Source organism: Hordeum vulgare, chromosome 7H (genome assembly GCF_904849725.1).
Source record: "Hordeum vulgare subsp. vulgare chromosome 7H, MorexV3_pseudomolecules_assembly, whole genome shotgun sequence".
Taxonomy (NCBI): domain Eukaryota; kingdom Viridiplantae; phylum Streptophyta; class Magnoliopsida; order Poales; family Poaceae; genus Hordeum; species Hordeum vulgare.
Window position 1 is genome coordinate 611,700,823 of NC_058524.1, and position 8,255 is coordinate 611,709,077.

At 41.9% G+C, this 8,255-nt stretch overlaps 1 long non-coding RNA gene across 3 annotated transcripts; it reads left to right on the plus strand.

Annotated features, from left to right (window-relative positions):
• Positions 1-1,401: 1,401 nt before the first annotated feature.
• LOC123407814 lies at positions 1,402-7,909 on the plus strand. 3 transcript variants are annotated; one of them, XR_006612671.1, is made up of 3 exons: positions 1,414-7,252; positions 7,343-7,449; positions 7,534-7,909. It is a non-coding gene; the product is annotated as an uncharacterized LOC123407814 (long non-coding RNA). The 3 variants fall into 3 exon arrangements; XR_006612672.1 differs by having other exon boundaries at positions 7,343-7,421; XR_006612670.1 differs by having other exon boundaries at positions 1,402-7,252; positions 7,343-7,909.
• The last annotated feature ends 346 nt before the right edge of the window (positions 7,910-8,255 follow it).

Consider the following 8,255-nt stretch of genomic DNA (forward strand, 5'->3'; position numbering starts at 1 on the left):
AGCATTGCCACAACCTTTGCAAGTACTTTGGCGACCACCACTGTCAGTGGCGGAGCTTTACCAATAAATATTGGAACCTTGTCAGCATCATCTTGGTCGCTGTCTCAATCACCTTGGTACTCTTTGGTTCACAGGATTCTAGAAATGTGAGAATATGAAAGTCATAGGAGTATGTGATAGAATCCTGCAAATTCCTTTGAATCAAAGAGGCCTCAAACTTGCTGCTGGTGGTGGTGCTAATGCAACCTCCTCTCTCTCTACTGCAAAGTTCCTATGATCTTCCTTGGATCAAAGAGGCCCTAAGCTGTCACACTTCTTGTTTGTGAATGGTGCATGGCTTTATGATTAACCTCAGTTTCTGGTTGCTGAACTGTGCCGTGCTGAATGGACTTTCCATTTTGGCAATTCTGCTAGAGTTGCTCTTAGCTGGCGTGGGGCTATGATGATTGATTATGGCTGATCTAAGCATGCTCTCGAGCAATCGAGGCATTTGTGGGTATTAAGTTGGATCCCCCCTTGTTTCTTTGAGCCATTTTGATCATGCGCTTATTTTAGTGGCTCTGTCCTTGGATGGTCATCTCTGATGAGTGATAACCAGGACAATCTCACCATTGTAAGAACAGATTGATATGGTGATAGAGACATGAAGGGTCATATGATCGAGCAAAGGCGAATCTGAGCCCATTCAAATGCAGTTCTGGTCTCAAGCACAATGTGCTATGTTGTTGCAGTCCAGTTTTTGTATTAGTGCCTCTTTGGCTTGCAGGGTTTTAACAACAACAACAACAACAACAACAATAGCAGCAACAACAACAGCAACAAAGCCTTTAGTCCCAAAGAAGGTGGGGTAGGCTAGAGGTGAAATACGTAAGATCTAGCGACCAACTCATGGTTCTGGCACATGGATAGCAAGCTTCCACTCACCACTGTCCATGGCTAGTTCTTTGGTGATACTCCAATCCTTCAGATATCTCTTTACGGACTCCTCCCATGTCAAGTTTGGTGTACCCATTGAAGGAAAAAATGCAGGATTGCATTGTTGGGGCATCTCCAACACTTGACCCTGAAATTTCCATCCACAAATGTCTGCGGACACATCCGTGGACAGTCGACCGGGTCGAGGCCATTCTTGCTAGGGTGATGATGATTGAGTGCGGGTGAAATAAGTATGCCTTTGAGCAATCGAGGCACCTGTGGGTATCAAGTTGGATCCTCCCTCTTATCTTTAGGATCCTTTTTGATCTGTGATGCTGATAGTTCTGTCCTTGGACGCTCAATTCTTGTTGAGTGAGAACCAGGGCAGCTCCACAGTATAAATGGTTGAACTGGTGATAGATGATGGGGGTAGGTTATATGATGGAGCAAAGGCGAATCTGAGCCCACTATGAAGTAAGCCCTAAACCCTTTCTTTTGTATTTAAAGGTGTTGCTTATTTATGCTCCAGTGTTTTGTTCACTGTTGCTCCTTAATTTTGTCTGGTTATTATTAAGAGTAAGTTGCACTTAGTTATATTAGGAAGACTTGCTCCCAGCAAATTATCGGTTGAATGGATTGTTTTAATTAGTTATTCCCTCTGTTCATTAATATAAGACATTTTGATGGTTTAATTTGAACTGCCAAAACGTCTTATATTAATGAACGGAGGTAGTATCATACTATTACTTCTGTTTTTCCGCAAGTTACCAGTTGCAACTATTTGTTCTTACCTGCTACAAATAATAATGCTACCGGATCTTATTTGTGCAAGTTTTTTTTTGGAGAAAATGGTGGACTGTTCATGTAAAGAGTGACCGAGGTAGCATGTCACATGTTATTGTCTGTATCCATAAGCAATTTTTTGGCTGCTGTGATTAAGTTGCTGGGTTAATCTGAGCCATTAGCGGACATTCCCTTACGTTTTCTTTAGTTTGTTCAGAAGCTTTCCCCAATTCTGTCTGTCACCACTGCAGTTTTTGGTTCAGGCACCAGACTAAATTTAGGTGAACTTCAAAGGGTGTGTGATTTGTTAGCTTCTTAACTTATTTCCTTGTTAAGTAAGCCTTTGGGTTATTCTGCTTTGTTGCTGCCTTCTTTGTACATACAGTTTTGGTCTTTTGCATCGCTTTGTCTTGCACTCTTCCTGGCAAGCTTATAACAGTGATGGCCTTTGTCCATTTAGACATATCAACTATTTGAATTATCAAAATTCGCTACATTTGGTTACCACCAGATGTTTGTCTGTTGACAAAACATGGTCCAGGAAGGCATTTTGTCTGCTCATGTTTTTTTGAAATGGAATTCTGATTCGGGGCAACGATGATTGACTATTGCTGATATAAATAAGCATGCTCTCGAGCAATCGAGTGAGCTGTGAGTATGAAGTTGGATCCGCTCTCGTCTCTTGGAGCCGTTTCAACCATGACAAGAATTATGGAACGGAGGGAGTATATATTTGTTGTGGCTCTATCCTTGGAAGGTCATTTTGATGAGTGATAACCAGGGCAGCTCCACAGTATAAACGGGTTGATCTGGTGTAAGAGATGGCGGGGGTAGGTTATATGATCGAGCAAAGGCGAATCTGAGCCCCCTCAAATGCATCTCTAGTGCTCCATCAGCATAATGTGCTACATTGTTTCTCTTTTTTCATCTGTATTTGAAGGTGTCGCTTATTTATGCTCCTGTTTTTATAGCTGTCCTGTCTATATTTCTTCCCTCTTACCTTTATTGCGTAAGATGTTCTTGCTCTTTTTTGTTGCGTTCTTGCATCTATCACTATAGTACATCAAGTATCAGCCAAAAAAAAGGGCTATGATAAAAGGTTGCGTGCTTGGCCAGTAATTTTAATATGCGAGGCCTCCATTGGCTATGTATACTATAATGTTCTCTTGCCATGTATGTGTTGAGTGTTGGTTAACAAAACGGAAATGTTAAGTGAAATTCTTCTATATCAAACGAATTCTTTATACAGAATTTTATAGTTCTATTGGATTGCCAATAATAGTTTGTATACTGGTCTACCATTGTGTCTCTCCATGAATGCGGTACTGCTGAGCAAGCCTGAGAAGCCTTTGTAATAGTTTGTATATTTGAGCAGTTTTTTCCTTTCAACTGCTGCGATAATGCGTGCAATTTCATCTTGATTCTAAAGTACATCTTTCCTTTCTACTTGAAGTTAGATGAAGGTCAGTAGGCATCAGGAGGATTGCATAGCCCAATATCCTCCCTTGTTACATAATTTTGCAAGCTATTGGTGACCTCAAATTATTACGGGTTTTGTATGCCAAACAACGCTATCTGTTTAATGCAAAATATATTGTTTGTATTGCCATTCCTCAAGATTTCTGGTTCCTCCTAATTTTGAGGCACTATTTGGTTTTGCTTGACATTCATTTTGATGGTTAAAATGCAGGCAGTGGTTCTTTATTGTTTGGTCATTTTATTTCTCTTATCTTAGTTGTACTTGTTCTTTATTGTTTGGGATTTTGTAGCTTTCAGGAGATAGCCTCTTCTTGGTTACTTCTTCAGTCTTGTAATCCATGATCATTTTGCTGCTCTCTGTCGATAGCATATTCTTGGTTGGTTCACCATCCTTTAGATGATTTTGCATGTAGGCATGTAGGCATTACTATTGATGATGTTCCACAAGATTCTGGATCCTCCTGACTTCGAAGGATGTTTGTTTTGTTAGCTTCTTAACTTCGGGGTAATTCTGTGTTGTTGCTGCCTTCTATTTACATATAGTTTTGCATCACTTTGCTTTGCACTCTTCCTGGCAAGCTTATAACAGACCTTTGTCCATTAGACATAAATTTGCTACCATTTGGTCACCGCCAGAAGTTTGTCTGTTGACAAAACATGGTCCAGGAAGGCATTTAGTCTGCTATGTTTTTTTGAGATAGAATACTGCTTCGGGGCAACGATGATTGACCATTGCTGATATAAGCATGCTCTTGAGCAATTGAGTAAGCTCTGGGTATTATAAGCTGGACCCTCCCTCATCTCTTTGAGCCGTTTCAACCACGACAAGAATTGTGGAACGGAGGGAGTACTAAGAGCAACTCTAGTAGATTTGCTATATTTTTGGTGGCTCTGTCCTTGGAAGGTCATTTTGATGAGTGATAACCAGGGCAGCTCCGCAGTATAATCGGATTGATCTGGCGATAAGAGATGATGGGGGTAGGTTATATGATCGAGCAAAGGCGAATCTGAGCCCCCTGACACCTTCAGTGTAATGTGCTACGATTCTCTATTTTCTCAACATTTGATTTGAAGGTGTTGCTTATATATGCTGATGTGTTTATAGCTGTCATGTGTATGTATTTCTTCCCTTGTACCTTTATTGCGTAAGTTGTTCTTGCCCTTTTTTTTGTTCTTGCATCTGTCTGCACTAAAGTATCAGCCAAGAAAAATTTGTACTTTGATGCAACATATTCAGTGGGTTTTGTTCCCACTATGCAACTTAAACGGATTGTCGTGGCCCCCAGCACACTATACTTTGTGGTTGCACACATGCATAGCAAAATACTCCAAATCTGTTGTGGTCTAATGATGCTCTATCATGTATTTTAAGAAGCATGCCTTAGAGCAAGCTTCTGTATCACCGCCCTTCTCCACAGAAGCATGTTCAAGTTATAAGTCAGTGTTGGTGGTGCTGTAATCCGTATGGTCAATCGGATAATCAGTGCATCATGCTCGTCATATACTTTTTGGATGCAACCAAGAGTGCATGTTCATACTAAATGCTGTGAATAAAAGGTTGTGTTCCTGGTCAGTAATTTTGATATGTGAGCCCTCGTTTGGTTATGTATAATATGTTGGTCTCACCATGTATGTGTAATGAAATGATAATGTTCAGTGAAAACTTTTCAATATCAAACAAATTCATTGTACAGAGTTTTTAGTTCTATTGAATTTCCCATGAGAGTTTGTATACCGGTCTACAGTTGCGTCTCTTCATGAATGCTGCCCTGCTGAGCAAGGCTGAGAAGCCCTTGTACCAATAGTGTGTATTTGAGCTGTTTATTTCTTTCAACTGCGATGATGTGTGCATGTAGTACATCTTTCGTTTCTACTTGAAGGCATTTCGAGGATTGCATAGCCAAATATCCCCCCTTGTCACATAATTTTGCAAGCTATTGGTGACCACGTACTGTTACGGGTTCTGTATGCCAAACAATGCTATTTCACAAGATTTTTTGTTCCTCCTAATTTTGAGGCACTATTTGATCTTGCTTGTCAGTAATTTTGTTGCTTTTACATTTCAACTAAAATGCAGGCACAGGGCATGTTGTTGGGTAATTTGATCTTTTTCCCTCTCCTACGTCTACTTGTTCTTTATTTGTTTCTGATCATTTTGCTGCTCTCAAGAGATGCCTACCATATTCTTGCTTGGTTCATCAGTGATTTCATCCCTTTGGTGCCAACCAAATTTCATGCTGATTTTATTGGCTCTAGCTGTGATCTTGTAGTTATTGCTGCCTGTGGAACATGTTTTAGCGTCTCCTCAGTTAGGTTCTAGAGTGGTTGCACTCTGTTATACGTACTATGGTAGACTTGCCGGCTTGTTTTTAAATGGTCGTCATACTAGCATTGTTTGCTCCCAGCAAGTTACCAGCTGCAGCATTTTGTTCTTACATGTGATAGGGAACGATGCTAGCATTTTGTTCTTACCAGCTGCAGCATTTTGTTCTTACATACGACAAAGAATGATGCTACCGGATTTTCATTTTGAGAGTGCTGAATTATTGATGTGAAGTATGACCGAGGTAGTATGTTCCATGTTGTTGTCTGTAACCAAAAACAATTTTTTGACTGCTGTGACTGATTGAGTTGCTGGGTTTAGCTGAGCCACTGAGGTGATTCTTGGAGATGCTCTACTCCTTCACTTGATGGACCCAAGATATCGTTGCCGTAAGAGTGTCTTTCTTGAAGTCTCGTTGTACTGGTGCCTTGAGTGCCACAGGTTTCTCGCACACCGTGCCTTCTTAAATCCCACACTACCTTGGCAATGACGCTGGCGAGATTGCCTTCTTAAATCCCACGCCATGCTGGCGAGTTGCAGGGAGTGACGGGAAGATATGGCAGCCCCCCCCTCCTCGCCGCCATCCCGGTGCTGCTGTTGCTCCTCGTGGTGTGCCTTCTTAAATCCCACACTACTTTGGCAGTGACGCCGGCGAGCTGCAGGGAGTGACGGGAAGAGATGGCGGCCTCCCCCCTCCTCGCCGCCATCCTGGCGCTGCTGTTGCTCCTCGTGGCATTCTTGCCCGCACCGGCAGCAGAAGTGAGCCCCTCCAAGCATTAAATCGAATACAACTTCTACGAAGCAGCAATGTGGTTGGATGGTTAGAAGAATAGTGATATCCTCATCTCGTCAGGGCTCAAGTCCTAAATTTAATCAAGTCCTAAATTTAACATTGATGCTTGCATTATTTTTAAATTTATCTCAGACTTTCAACGATATTTGCTTAGTCATCACTGCCCTTTGTTTAGTGCAGGACCGTGTCAGTTCATCTGTATGTGTAAGGGTTGAGTCTTGTAGGTAACATAGTATGGCATGCGGTCGACTGGTGGCCCGTATCTTCATCCTTGGCATGCTTCTCCTAGGTTAATATATACTACATCCGTTCCTAAATGAAGTATAAGACCTTTTAGAGATTTTTACTATGAACTACATACATTTATTTTAAGATGTAGGTTCACTCATTTTACTTTGTATCTAATCTATAATAAAATCTCTAAAAGGTCTTATATTTAAAAACTGAGGGAGTAGAAGCATAGAAGTTGTCACTCGAGTGAGTCACTTTGCTCCACAATCCTTTTGCTCTGTGGTACACACCGTGCGTGCCACAGCTGCAGCCCAGCATCGCTGTTCGTCGCTTGGTGCTGCTGTTGGTGCTGCTGCTGCTGCTGCACGTCAACCGGGATTGGATGGCTCGTGCCACTGGCGCCACTACGATTGTGGCTGTTCCTTGTCTCTGCGTATGCAGGTGTCCATGTGCATGTACCTCACCGGGCTCCTACTATTTTCTGTACCTTGCAATGTTGAAAGTGGACCAATTTAAGACCTCCTTGGTTCAAAGGTTTGTTTTCGTAAGGTTTTTGAAGGATTAGGACTTCCACAGTGTGATCGATGCCCTATCAATTAAAACACAAGTGCTGCTATGCGAACGACACTGTCCGGCTGATTTTCTGATGATGCTATGGATTCAACCATGCATGAATAGGAGCAAGTGTCGCACAACCATTGGATCAAGCATCGTCTGAAAATTGACCGGTGAGTAGCTCCATCAAAATATAGCAGGCTGGGCAGCGATGCCCTGAGAAATTTGTTTGACATTGGTATCACCATGTGTGTTCACTACAGGCTAGAAAAAGCGGGACCCAGAAGCAAATAGAAAAATCCGTCCGAGCCATCAACTCATTGCTTTATGTGAGTTTCTCCGGTATGGCTCGCTTCTTTCAATGAGCCAGGTAGCTAATTGCTTGCTGCTCCGTGCATTTGGCATCGAAGCAACTACTTGTTCCGGTTCCTGATATTTTTGCGACATTGGCTAGGTAAACAGGTAGTGCATGTCATCGATGCAAATGAAGGAAAAGTGAATTTGGCACCGGTTTGAGCATATATAGTGGAGGGTCTTACAATACTTAGGATTTTTTTAGTTCTACCTTGGTTGCTTGATTCAATATTGAATCCTATATTTTTTTCTCAGAAATTATTTGTGGTATATTCCATAGAAAATCTAGTGTCCGCTCACATAAATATTCCTTCAAATCTGATATTGATCTGTGTCGCTTCTACGGATGGTGACATAAATATGGTTAAAATGTTTTGTTAATGTGCATTATGATTCTAGTCAAGTCGTGAATCATAGTTCAACAATGTATGTTCTTTTCTATGGAAAACAGTATATATATGACTGCCTTTCTAAAAGAAGCTTTTGTCATTTCTGTGGTTCTATGTCAAGTGTTAGAATCATTGAGACCGGCGGTGGGCCTGCTCCATGATTTTGATCCTTTGACAGGCCGAATGATAGCCGCATCAGCAGTGCAGATTCCCACCACTGTGCGGAAAATGTACATCTTTCTTCTTTCTGTCTTAACGTAGGAGCAGACTCATTGCTCCTCCGTGTAGTCTGGTCAGTGCCGGTATGCTCGTTCGTTGGGGGACACGATGAGGTGCGAGTAGATTTTGCATGGGGGTGATGGGGATATGCTATGCAACTGTCCAACTTGTATCTTGGGATGAAACGATCGGATGGATTCATGAGAGTGAGGGG